This window comes from Carcharodon carcharias, chromosome 33 (genome assembly GCF_017639515.1).
Source record: "Carcharodon carcharias isolate sCarCar2 chromosome 33, sCarCar2.pri, whole genome shotgun sequence".
Taxonomy (NCBI): Eukaryota; Metazoa; Chordata; class Chondrichthyes; order Lamniformes; family Lamnidae; genus Carcharodon; species Carcharodon carcharias.
The window spans coordinates 17,434,375-17,450,275 of NC_054499.1; positions in this window are offsets into that span (position 1 = coordinate 17,434,375).

The window sequence follows — 15,901 nt, forward strand, 5'->3', positions numbered from 1 at the left end:
CTGTGGGATTCCCACTACCTTACACCTGCAACTTGTGCGATACACACTGAACTTACACCTGCAAGCTGTAGGATACACAATGTCCTTCCACCTGTAGCCAGTGCGATACACACTGACATTGGACCTGGAGCCTGTTCTGATACAAACAGAAGGTACACCTGCAGCCTGTGCGATACTCACTGAGCTTATACCTGCAAACTGTGGGATACACAATAATCTTACATCTCCAGCCTGTTGGGAAACACACTGAGCTTATACCTGCATTCTGTGAAATACACACTGAACTTACACCTGCAGCCTGTGGGATAGACACTGACCTTACCCCAGCAGCCTTTGGGATACACACTGACCTTAAATCTGCAGCCTGTGGGATACACACTAAACTTACACCTGCAACCTGTGCGAAACAGACTGACCTTACACTTGGAGACTTTGCGATACACACTGACCTTACAGCTGCAGCCTGTGGGATAAACAATAATCTTACACCTGCAGCTAGTGGGATTCACACTGACCTTACACGTGCACCCTGTGCTATACACTCTGACCTTACAAAGGCATCCTGTGTGATACACACTGACATTAGACCTGCAGCCTGTTGGGATACAAAGAGAAGGTACACCTGCAGCCTGGGCGTTACACACTGAACTTACACCTGCAGCCTGTGCGATACACACTGACCTTACACCTGCAGCCTGTGCGATACACACTGACCTTACACCGGCAGCCTGTGGGACACACAATGACCTTACAGCTGCAGCCTGTGGGAACACACTGACCTTACACCTGCAGCCTGCGCAATACACACTGACCTTACAGCTGCAGCCTGTGGGATAAACAATAACCTTACACGTGCAGCCTGTGGGATACACACTGACCTTACACCTGAAGCCTGTGCAATACACACTGACCTTATACCTGCGGCATTTGGGCACTCATTGACCATGGATCTGCGGACTGTGGGATACACACTGACCTTACACCTGCAGCCTGTGGGATACACACTGAACTTACACCTGCACCCTCAGGGATACACACTGACCTTACACCTGCAGCCTGTTGGATACACACTGACCTTACACCTGCAGCCTGTGGGATACATAATGACATTACACCTGCAAGCTGTGGGATTCCCACTACCTTACACATGCAACCTGTGCAATACACATTGACCTTATACCTGCAGTCTCTGTGATGCACATTGAACTTACACCCACAGATTGTGCTATACACACTGAATTGACCAATGCAACCTTTTGGATACACTTGACCTTACACCTGCAGCCTGTGGGATACAAACTGAACTTACATTTGCGGCCTTTGGGCACACATTGACCTTGGACCTGTGGCCTGTGCGATATACACTGACCTTACATCTGCAGCCTTTGGAATACAAACTGACCTTACACCTGCAGCCTGTGGGATACACACCGAACTTACACCTGCAACCTGTGGGATACTAACTGACCTTCCACCTGCACACTGTGGAATACACACTGACCTTACACCTGCAGCCTCTGTGATACACACTGAACTTACAGCCACAGATTGTGCTATACACACTGAACTTACCACTGCAGCCTTTTGAATACACACTGACCTTACACCCGCACCCTGTGGGATACACACTTACTTTACACCTGCAGGCTATTGGATACACACTGACCATACACCTGCAGCCTGTGGGATACACACTGACCTTACACCTGCAGCCTGTCGGATACACACTGACCTTACAGCTGCAGCCTGTGGGATACACACTGACCTTACACCTGCAGCCTGTGGGATACACACTGACCTTACACCTGCAGCCTGTGGGATACACACTGACCTTACACCTGCAGCCTGTGCAATACACAGTGACCTTACAGCTGCAGCCTGTGCAATATAAACTGACCTTACACCTGCGGCCTTTGGGCACACCTTGACCATGGAATGCTTCCTGTGGGATACACACTGACCTTACACCTGCCACCTGTGTGATACACAAAGAGCTTACACCTGCAGCCTGTGGGATACACACTGACCTTACACCTGCAGCCGGTGGGATACACACTGATCTTACACCTGCAGCCTGTGGGCTACACACTGACCTTACACCTGCAAACTGTGGGATGCACAATAACCTTACACCTGCCCCCTGTGGGATACACAATGACTTTACAACTGCAAGCTGTGGGATTCCCACTACCTTACACCTGCAACTTGTGCGATACACACTGACCTTACAGCTGCAGCCTGTGGGTTAAAAAATAAGCTTACACCTGCAGCTTGTGGGATACACACTGACCTTACACGTGCACCCTGTTCTATACACTCTGACCTTACAAAGGCATCCTGTGCGATACACACTGACATTAGACCTGCAGCCTGTTGGGATACAAAGAGAAGGTACACCTGCAGCCTGGGCGTTACACACTGACCTTACACCTGCAGCCTGTGGGATACACACTGACCTTACACATGCAGCCTGTGCGATACACACTGACCTTACACCTGCAGCCTGTGCGATACACACTGACCATACACCTGCAGCCTGTGGGATACACAATGACATTACAGCTGCAGCCTGTGGGAACACACTGACCTTACACCTGCAGCCTGCGCAATACACACTGACCTTACAGCTGCAGCCTGTGGGATAAACAATAAACTTACACGTGCAGCCTGTGGGATACACACTGACCTTACACCTGAAGCCTGTGCAATACACACTGACCTTAAACCTGCGGACTTTGGGCACTCATTGACCATGGATCAGCGGACTGTGGGATACACACTGACCTTACACCTGCAGCCTGTGGGATACACACTGAACTTAGACCTGCAGCCTCAGGGATACACACTGACCTTACACCTGCAGCCTGTGGGATACATAATGACTTTACACCTGCAAGCTGTGGGATTCCCACTACCTTACACATGCAACCTGTGCAATACACACTGACCTTATAACTGCAGTCTCTGTGATGCACATTGAACTTACACCCACAGATTGTGCTATACACACTGAATTTACCAATGCAACCTTTTGGATACATACTGACCTTACACCTGCAGCCTGTGGGATACACACTGACCTTCCACCTGCACACTGTGGAATACACACTGACCTTAAACCTGCAGCCTGTGGGATACACACTGCCCTTACACCTGCAACCTGTGCGAAACAGACTGAACTTACACTTGGAGCCTTTGCGATACACACTGACCTTACAGCTGCAGCCTGTGGGATAAACAATAATCTGACAACTGCAGCTTGTGGGATACACACTGACCTTACACGTGCACCCTGTGCTATACACTCTGAACTTACAAAGGCATCCTGTGCGATACACACTGACATTAGACCTGCATCCTGTTGGGATACAAAGAGAAGGTACACCTGCAGCCTGTGGGATACACACTGACCTTACACATGCAGCCTGTGCGATAAACACTGACCTTACACCTGCAGCCTGTGCGATACACACTGACATTACACCTGCAGCCTGTGGGATACACACTGACCTTACAGCTGCAGCCTCTGTGATACACACTGAACTTACAGCCAAAGATTGTGCTATACAACCTGAACTTACCACTGCAGCCTTTTGAATACAAACTGACCTTACACCTGCAGCCCATGGGATACACACTGATCTTACCCCTGCAGCCTGTGGGATACACACTGACCTTACACCTGCAGCCTGTGGGATACACACAGACATTACAGCAGCAGCCTGTGGGATACACACTGACCTTACAGCTGCAGCCTGTGGGATAAACAATAATCTGACAACTGCAGCTTGTGGGATACACACTGACCTTACACGTGCACCCTGTGCTATACACTCTGAACTTACAAAGGCATCCTGTGCGATACACACTGACATTAGACCTGCATCCTGTTGGGATACAAAGAGAAGGTACACCTGCAGCCTGTGGGATACACACTGACCTTACACATGCAGCCTGTGCGATAAACACTGACCTTACACCTGCAGCCTGTGCGATACACACTGACCTTACACCTGCAGCCTGTGGGATACACACTGAACTTATAGCTGCAGCCTCTGTGATACACACTGAACTTACAGCCAAAGATTGTGCTATACAACCTGAACTTACCACTGCAGCCTTTTGAATACAAACTGACCTTACACCTGCAGCCCATGGGATACACACTGATCTTACCCCTGCAGCCTGTGGGATACACACTGACCTTACACCTGCAGCCTGTGGGATACACACAGACATTACAGCAGCAGCCTGTGGGATACACACTGACCTTACACCTGCAGCCTGTGGGATACACACTGACCTTACAGCTGCAGCCTGTGGGATACACACTGACCTTACACCCGCACCCTGTGGGATACACTCTGACTTTAAACCTGCAGGCTATTGGATACACACTGAACCTACACATGCAGCCTGTGGGATACACATTGACATTAGACCTGCAGCCTGTGCGATACACAATGACCTAACATTTGCAGCCTGTGTGATGCACACTGAACTTACACCCACAGATTGTGCTATACACACTGACCTTACACCTGCAGACTGTGGGATACACACTGACCATAAACCTGTGAACTGTGCGATACACACTGACCTTACACCTGCAATCTGTGGGATACACACTGACCTTACACCTGCAGCCTGTTGGGATACAAACAGAAGGTAAACCTGCAGCCAGCGCGATACACACTGACATTTCAGCTGCAGCCTTTGGACTACACACTGAACTTATACATGCAGCCTATTGGATTCACACTGACCTTACACCAGCAGGCTATGGGATACACACTGAATATACACCTGCAGCTTGTGGGATACAAACTGACCTTACACCTTCAGCCTGTGGGATACACACTGTCCTTACACCTGCAACCTGTGCGATACAAACTGCCCTTACACCTGCAGCCTGTGAGATACACACTGACCTTACAACTGCAGCCTGTGTGATACACACTGACCTTACACCTGCAGCCTTTGGGATACACACTGACCTTAAACCTGCGGCCTGTGCAATACACACTGACCTTACAAATGAGAACTTTGGGCACACGTTGACCTTGGGCCTGCGGCCTGTGCGATACACACTGACTTTACACCTGGAATCTGTGGGATTCACACTGACCTTACACCTGCAGCCTGTTGGGATACAAACAGAAGGTACACCTGCAGCCTTCGTGATACACACTGACATTTCAGCTGCAGCCTTTGGACTACACACTGAACTTATACATGCAGCCTATTGGATTCACACTGACCTTACACCAGCAGGCTATGGGATACACACTGAATATACACCTGCAGCTTGAGGGATACAAACTGACCTTACACCTGCAGCCTGTGGGATACACACTGTCCTTACACCTGCAGCCTGTGGGATACACATTGACCTTACACCTGCAACCTGTGCGATACAAAAGGACCTTACACCTGCAGCCTGTGAGATACAAACTGACCTTACACCTGCAGCCTGTGTGATACACATTGACCTTACACCTGCATCCTGTGGGATACACACTGATCTTACACCTGCAGCCTGTTGGATAAACACTGACCTTACACCTGCAGCATGTGGGATACACACTGACCATACACCTGCAGCCTGTGCGATACACACTGACCTTACACCTGCAGCCTGTGGGATACACACAAACCTTACACCTGCAGCCTTCGTGATACACACTGAAGTTTCAGCTGCAGCCTTTGGACTACACACTGAACTTATCCATGCAGCCTATTGGATACACACTGACCTTACACCTGCAGCCTGTGGGATACACACTGACCTTACACCTGCAGCCTGTGAGATACACACTGACCTTACACCTGCCACCTGTGTGATACACACTGAGCTTACACCTGCAGCCTGTGGGATACACACTGACCTTACACCTGCAGCCTGTGGGATACACACTGACCTTACACCTGCAGCCTGTGGGATACACACTGACCTTACACCTGCAAACTGTGGGATGGACAATAACCTTAAACCTGCAGCCTGTGGGATACACAATGACTTTACAACTGCAAGCTGTGGGATTCCCACTACCTTACACCTGCAACTTGTGCGATACACACTGAACTTACACCTGCAAGCTGTAGGATACACAATGTCCTTCCACCTGTAGCCAGTGCGATACACACTGACATTGGACCTGGAGCCTGTTGGGATACAAACAGAAGGTACACCTGCAGCCTGTGCGATACTCACTGAGCTTATACCTGCAAACTGTGGGATACACAATAATCTTACATCTCCAGCCTGTTGGGAAACACACTGAGCTTATACCTGCATTCTGTGAAATACACACTGAACTTACACCTGCAGCCTGTGGGATAGACACTGACCTTACCCCAGCAGCCTTTGGGATACACACTGACCTTAAATCTGCAGCCTGTGGGATACACACTAAACTTACACCTGCAACCTGTGCGAAACAGACTGACCTTACACTTGGAGACTTTGCGATACACACTGACCTTACAGCTGCAGCCTGTGGGATAAACAATAATCTTACACCTGCAGCTAGTGGGATTCACACTGACCTTACACGTGCACCCTGTGCTATACACTCTGACCTTACAAAGGCATCCTGTGTGATACACACTGACATTAGACCTGCAGCCTGTTGGGATACAAAGAGAAGGTACACCTGCAGCCTGGGCGTTACACACTGAACTTACACCTGCAGCCTGTGCGATACACACTGACCTTACACCTGCAGCCTGTGCGATACACACTGACCTTACACCGGCAGCCTGTGGGACACACAATGACCTTACAGCTGCAGCCTGTGGGAACACACTGACCTTACACCTGCAGCCTGCGCAATACACACTGACCTTACAGCTGCAGCCTGTGGGATAAACAATAACCTTACACGTGCAGCCTGTGGGATACACACTGACCTTACACCTGAAGCCTGTGCAATACACACTGACCTTATACCTGCGGCATTTGGGCACTCATTGACCATGGATCTGCGGACTGTGGGATACACACTGACCTTACATCTGCAGCCTGTGGGATACACACTGAACTTACACCTGCACCCTCAGGGATACACACTGACCTTACACCTGCAGCCTGTTGGATACACACTGACCTTACACCTGCAGCCTGTGGGATACATAATGACATTACACCTGCAAGCTGTGGGATTCCCACTACCTTACACATGCAACCTGTGCAATACACATTGACCTTATACCTGCAGTCTCTGTGATGCACATTGAACTTACACCCACAGATTGTGCTATACACACTGAATTGACCAATGCAACCTTTTGGATACACTTGACCTTACACCTGCAGCCTGTGGGATACAAACTGAACTTACATTTGCGGCCTTTGGGCACACATTGACCTTGGACCTGTGGCCTGTGCGATATACACTGACCTTACATCTGCAGCCTTTGGAATACAAACTGACCTTACACCTGCAGCCTGTGGGATACACACCGAACTTACACCTGCAACCTGTGGGATACTAACTGACCTTCCACCTGCACACTGTGGAATACACACTGACCTTACACCTGCAGCCTCTGTGATACACACTGAACTTACAGCCACAGATTGTGCTATACACACTGAACTTACCACTGCAGCCTTTTGAATACACACTGACCTTACACCCGCACCCTGTGGGATACACACTTACTTTACACCTGCAGGCTATTGGATACACACTGACCATACACCTGCAGCCTGTGGGATACACACTGACCTTACACCTGCAGCCTGTCGGATACACACTGACCTTACAGCTGCAGCCTGTGGGATACACACTGACCTTACACCTGCAGCCTGTGGGATACACACTGACCTTACACCTGCAGCCTGTGGGATACACACTGACCTTACAGCTGCAGCCTGTGGGATACAAACTGACCTTACACCCGCACCCTGTGGGATACACACTGACTTTAAACCTGCAGGCTATTGGATACACACTGAACTTACACATGCAGCCTGTGGGATACACATTGACATTAGACCTGCAGCCTGTGGAATACACACTGAACTAACATTTGCAGCCTGTGCGATGCACACTGACCTTACACCCACAGATTGTGCTATACACACTGACCTTACACCTGCAGCCTGTGGGATACACACTGACCTTAAACCTGCGGCCTGTGCAATACACACTGACCTTACAAATGAGGCCTTTGGGCACACATTGACCTTGGGCCTGCGGCCTGTGCGATACACACTGACCTTACACCTGCAATCTGTGGGATACACACTGACCTTACACCTGCAGCCTGTTGGGATACAAACAGAAGGTACACCTGCAGCCTGCGCGATACACACTGATGTTTCAGCTGCAGCCTTTGGACTACACACTGAACTTATACCTGCAGCCCATTGGATTCACACTCTCCTTACACCAGCAGGCTATGGGATACACACTGAATATACACCTGCAGCTTGTGGGATACAAACTGACCTTACACATGCAGCCTGTGGGATACACACTGTCCTTACACCTGCAGCCTGTGGGATACACATTGACCTTACACCTGCAACCTGTGCGATACAAACTGACCTTACACCTGCAGCCTGTGCGATACACACTGACCTTACACCTGCAGCCTGTGTGATACACACTGACCTTACACCTGATGCCTGTAGGATACACACTGACTTTACACCTGCAGCCTGTGGGATACACACTGACCTTACACCTGCAGCCTGTGCGATACACACTGACATTAGACCTGCAGCCTGTTGGGATACAAACAGAAGGTACACCTGCAGCCTGTGCGATACTCACTGAGCTTACACCTGCAAACTGTTGGATACACAATAATCTTACATCTGCAGCCTGTGGGATACACACTGAGCTTATACCTGCATTCTGTGAAATACACACTGAACTTACACCTGCAGCCTGTGGGATACACACTGACCTTACCCCAGCAGCCTTTGGGATACACACTGACCTTAAACCTGCAGCCTGTGGGATACACACTGACCTTACACCTGCAGCCTGTGGGATACGAACTGACCATACACCTGCAGCCTGTGGGATACACACTGACCTTACACCTGCAGCCTGTTGGATACACACTGACCTTACACCTGCAGCCTGTGGGATACAAACTGACCATACACCTGCAGCCTGTGGGATACACACTGACCTTACACCTGCAGCCTGTTGGATACACACTGACCTTACACCTGCAGCCTGTGCAATACACAGTGACCTTACAGCTGCAGCCTGTGCAATATAAACTGACCTTACACCTGCGGCCTTTGGGCACACCTTGACCATGGAATGTGGCCTCTGGGATAGACACTGACCTTACACCTGACACCTGTGTGATACACACTGTGCTTACAACTGCAGCCTGTGGGATACACACTGACCTTACACCTGCAGCCGGTGGGATACACACTGACCTTACACCTGCAGCCTGTGGGATACACACTGACCATACACCTGCAAACTGTGGGATGCACAATAACCTTACACCTGCCCCCTGTGGGATACACAATGACTTTACAACTGCAAGCTGTGGGATTCCCACTACCTTACACCTGCAACTTGTGCGATACACACTGACCTTACACCTGCAAGCTGTAGGATACACAATGACCTTCCACCTGTAGCCAGTGCGATACACACTGACATTGGACCTGGAGCCTGTTGCGATACAAACAGAAGGTACACCTGCAGCCTGTGCGATACTCACTGAGCTTATACCTGAAAACTGTGGGATATACAATAATCTTACATCTCCAGCCTGTTGGGAAACACACTGAGCTTATACCTGCATTCTGTGAAATACACACTGAACTTACACCTGCAGCCTGTGGGATACACACTGACCTTACCCCAGCAGCCTTTGCGATACACACTGACCTTAAACCTGCAGCCTGTGGGATACACACTGCCCTTACACCTGCAACCTGTGCGAAACAGACTGACCTTACACTTGGAGCCTTTGCGATACACACTGACCTTACAGCTGCAGCCTGTGGGATAAACAATAATCTTACACATGCAGCTTGTGGGTTACACACTGACCTTACACGTGCACCCTGTGCTATACACTCTGACCTTACAAAGGCATCCTGTGCGATACACACTGACATTAGACCTGCAGCCTGTTGGGATACAAAGAGAAGGTACACCTGCAGCCTGGGCGTTACACACTGACCATACACATGCAGCCTGTGCGATACACACTGACCTTACACCTGCAGCCTGTGCGATACACACTGACCTTACACCTGCAGCCTGTGGGATACACAATGACCTTACAGCTGCAGCTGTAGGAATACACTGACCTTACACCTGCTGCCTGCGCAATACACACTGACCTTACACCTGAAGCCTGTGCAATACACACTGACCTTAAACCTGCGGCCTTTGGGCACTCATTGACCATGGATCTGCGGACTGTGGGATACACACTGACCTTACACCTGCAGCCTGTGGGATACACACTGAACTTACACCTGCAGCCTCAGGGATACACACTGACCTTACACCTGCAGCCTGTTGGATACACACTGACCTTACACCTGCAGCCTGTGGGATACATAATGACTTTACACCTGCAAGCTGTGGGATTCCCACTACCTTACACATGCAACCTGTGCAATATACACTGACCTTATACCTGCAGTCTCTGTGATGCACATTGAACTTACACCCACAGATTGTGCTATACACACTGAATTTACCAATGCAACCTTTTGGATACACACTGACCTTACACCTGCAGCCTGTGGGATACAAACTGAACTTACATCTGCGGCCTTTGGGCACACATTGACCTTGGACCTGTGGCCTGTGCGATATACACTGACCTTACATCTGCAGCCTTTGGAATACAAACTGACCTTACACCTGCAGCCTGTGGGATACACACCGAACTTCCACCTGCAACCTGTGGGATACTGACTGACCTTCCACCTGCACACTGTGGAATACACACTGAACTTACACCTGCAGCCTCTGTGATACACACTGAACTTACAGCCACAGATTGTGCTATACACACTGAACTTACCACTGCAGCCTTTTGAATACACACTGACCTTACACCCGCACCCTGTGGGATACACACTTACTTTACACCTGCAGGCTATTGGATACACACTGACCATACACCTGCAGCCCGTGGGATACACACTTACTTTACACCTGCAGCCTGTGGGATACAAACTGACCTTACACCTGCAGCCTGTGGGATACACACTGTCATTACAGCTGCAGCCTGTGGGATACACACTGACCTTACACCTGCAGCCTGTGGGATACACACTGACCTTACAGCTGCAGCCTGTGGGATACACACTGACCTTACACCCGCACCCTGTGGGATACACACTGACTTTAAACCTGCAGGCTATTGGATACACACTGAACTTACACATGCAGCCTGTGGGATACACATTGACATTAGACCTGCAGCCTGTGCGATACACACTGACCTAACATTTGCAGCCTGTGCGATGCACACTGACCTTACACCCACAGATTGTGCTATACACACTGACCTTACACCTGCAGCCTGTGGGATACACACTGACCTTAAACCTGCGGCCTGTGCAATACACACTGACCTTACAAATGAGGCCTTTGGGCACACATTGACCTTGGGCCTGCGGCCTGTGCGATACACACTGACCTTACACCTGCAATCTGTGGGATACACACTGACCTTACACCTGCAGCCTGTTGGGATACAAACAGAAGGTACACCTGCAGCCTGCGCGATACACACTGACGTTTCAGCTGCAGCCTTTGGACTACACACTGAACTTATACCTGCAGCCCATTCGATTCACACTGAACTTACACCAGCAGGCTATGGGATACACACTGAATATACAACTGCAGCCTGTGGGATACACACTGACCTTACCCCAGCAGCCTTTGGGATACACACTGACCTTAAACCTGCAGCCTGTGTGATACACACTGCCCTTACACCTGCAACCTGTGCGAAACAGACTGACCTTGCACTTGGAGCCTTTGCGATACACACTGACCTTACAGCTGCAGCCTGTGGGATAAACAATAATCTTACACCTGCAGCTTGTGGGATACACACTGACCTTACACGTGCACCCTGTGCTATACACTCTGACCTTACAAAGGCATCCTGTGCGATACACACTGACATTAGACCTGCAGCCTGTTGGGATACAAAGAGAAGGTACACCTGCAGCCTGGGCGTTACACACTGACCTTACACCTGCAGCCTGTGGGATACACACTGACCTTACACATGCAGCCAATGCGATACACACTGACCTTACACCTGCAGCCTGTGCGATACACACTGACCTTACACCTGCAGCCTGTGGGATACACAATGACCTTACAGCTGCAGCTGTGGGAACACACTGACCTTACACCTGCAGCCTGCGCAATACACACTGACCTTACAGCTGCAGCCTGTGGGATAAACAATAACCTTACACGTGCAGCCTGTGGGATACACACTGACCTTACACCTGAAGCCTGTGCAATACACACTGACCTTAAACCTGCGGCCTTTGGGCACTCATTGACCATGGATCTGCGGACTGTGGGATACACACTGACCTTAAACCTGCAGCCTGTGGGATACACACTGAACTTACACCTGCAGCCTCAGGGATACACACTGACCTTACACCTGCAGCCTGTTGGATACACAATGACCTTACACCTGCAGCCTGTGGGATACATAATGACTTTACACCTGCAAGCTGTGGGATTCCCACTACCTTACACATGCAACCTGTGCAATACACACTGACCTTATACCTGCAGTCTCTGTGATGCACATTGAACTTACACCCACAGATTGTGCTATACACACTGAATTTACCAAAGCAACCTTTTGGATACACACTGACCTTACACCTGCAGCCTGTGGGATACAAACTGAACTTACATCTGCGGCCTTTGGGCACACATTGACCTTGGACCTGTGGCCTGTGCGATATACACTGACCTTACATCTGCAGACTTTGGAATACAATCTGACCTTACACCTGCAGCCTGTGGGATACACACCGAACTTACACCTGCAGCCTGTGGGATACTAACTGACCTTCCACCTGCACACTGTGGAATACACACTGACCTTACACCTGCAGCCTCTGTGATACACACTGAACTTAGAGCCACAGATTGTGCTATACACACTGAACTTACCACTACAGCCTTTTGAATACACACTGACCTTACACCCGCACCCTGTGGGATACACACTAACTTTACACCTGCAGGCTATTGGATACACACTGACCATACACCTGCAGCCCGTGGGATACACACTTACTTTACACCTGCAGCCTGTGGGATACACACTGACCTTACACCTGCAGCCTGTGGGATACACAATGACCTTACAGCTGCAGCTGTGGGAACACACTGACCTTACACCTGCAGCCTGCGCAATACACACTGACCTTACAGCTGCAGCCTGTGGGATAAACAATAACCTTACACGTGCAGCCTGTGGGATACACACTGACCTTACACCTGAAGCCTGTGCAATACACACTGACCTTAAACCTGCGGCCTTTGGGCACTCATTGACCATGGATCTGCGGACTGTGGGATACACACTGACCTTAAACCTGCAGCCTGTGGGATACACACTGAACTTACACCTGCAGCCTCAGGGATACACACTGACCTTACACCTGCAGCCTGTTGGATACACAATGACCTTACACCTGCAGCCTGTGGGATACATAATGACTTTACACCTGCAAGCTGTGGGATTCCCACTACCTTACACATGCAACCTGTGCAATACACACTGACCTTATACCTGCAGTCTCTGTGATGCACATTGAACTTACACCCACAGATTGTGCTATACACACTGAATTTACCAAAGCAACCTTTTGGATACACACTGACCTTACACCTGCAGCCTGTGGGATACAAACTGAACTTACATCTGCGGCCTTTGGGCACACATTGACCTTGGACCTGTGGCCTGTGCGATATACACTGACCTTACATCTGCAGACTTTGGAATACAATCTGACCTTACACCTGCAGCCTGTGGGATACACACCGAACTTACACCTGCAGCCTGTGGGATACTAACTGACCTTCCACCTGCACACTGTGGAATACACACTGACCTTACACCTGCAGCCTCTGTGATACACACTGAACTTAGAGCCACAGATTGTGCTATACACACTGAACTTACCACTGCAGCCTTTTGAATACACACTGACCTTACACCCGCACCCTGTGGGATACACACTAACTTTACACCTGCAGGCTATTGGATACACACTGACCATACACCTGCAGCCCGTGGGATACACACTTACTTTACACCTGCAGCCTGTGGGATACACACTGACCTTACAGCTGCAGCCTGTGGGATACACACTGACCTTACACCTGCAGCCTGTGGGATACACACTGACCTTACACCTGCAGCCTGTGGGATACACACTGACCTTACACCTGCAGCCTGTGCAATACACAGTGACCTTACAGCTGCAGCCTGTGCAATATAAACTGACCTTACACTTGCGGCCTTTGGGCACACCTTGACCATGGAATGCGTCCTGTGGGATACACACTGACCTTACACCTGCCACCTGTGTGATACACAAAGAGCTTACACCTGCAGCCTGTGGGATACACACTGACCTTACACCTGCAGCCGGTGGGATACACACTGATCTTACACCTGCAGCCTGTGGGCTACACACTGACCTTACACCTGCAAACTGTGGGATGCACAATAACCTTACACCTGCCCCCTGTGGGATACACAATGACTTTACAACTGCAAGCTGTGGGATTCCCACTACCTTACACCTGCAACTTGTGCGATACACACTGACCTTACAGCTGCAGCCTGTGGGTTAAAAAATAAGCTTACACCTGCAGCTTGTGGGATACACACTGACCTTACACGTGCACCCTGTTCTATACACTCTGACCTTACAAAGGCATCCTGTGCGATACACACTGACATTAGACCTGCAGCCTGTTGGGATACAAAGAGAAGGTACACCTGCAGCCTGGGCGTTACACACTGACCTTACACCTGCAGCCTGTGGGATACACACTGACCTTACACATGCAGCCTGTGCGATACACACTGACCTTACACCTGCAGCCTGTGCGATACACACTGACCGTACACCTGCAGCCTGTGGGATACACAATGACATTACAGCTGCAGCCTGTAGGAACACACTGACCTTACACCTGCAGCCTGCGCAATACACACTGACCTTACAGCTGCAGCCTGTGGGATAAACAATAAACTTACACGTGCAGCCTGTGGGATACACACTGACCTTACACCTGAAGCCTGTGCAATACACACTGACCTTAAACCTGCGGACTTTGGGCACTCATTGACCATGGATCAGCGGACTGTGGGATACACACTGACCTTACACCTGCAGCCTGTGGGATACACACTGAACTTAGACCTGCAGCCTCAGGGATACACACTGACCTTACACCTGCAGCCTGTGGGATACATAATGACTTTACACCTGCAAGCTGTGGGATTCCCACTACCTTACACATGCAACCTGTGCAATACACACTGACCTTATAACTGCAGTCTCTGTGATGCACATTGAACTTACACCCACAGATTGTGCTATACACACTGAATTTACCAATGCAACCTTTTGGATACATACTGACCTTACACCTGCAGCCTGTGGGATACACACTGACCTTCCACCTGCACACTGTGGAATACACACTGACCTTAAACCTGCAGCCTGTGGGATACACACTGCCCTTACACCTGCAACCTGTGCGAAACAGACTGAACTTACACTTGGAGCCTTTGCGATACACACTGACCTTACAGCTGCAGCCTGTGGGATAAACAATAATCTGACAACTGCAGCTTGTGGGATACACACTGACCT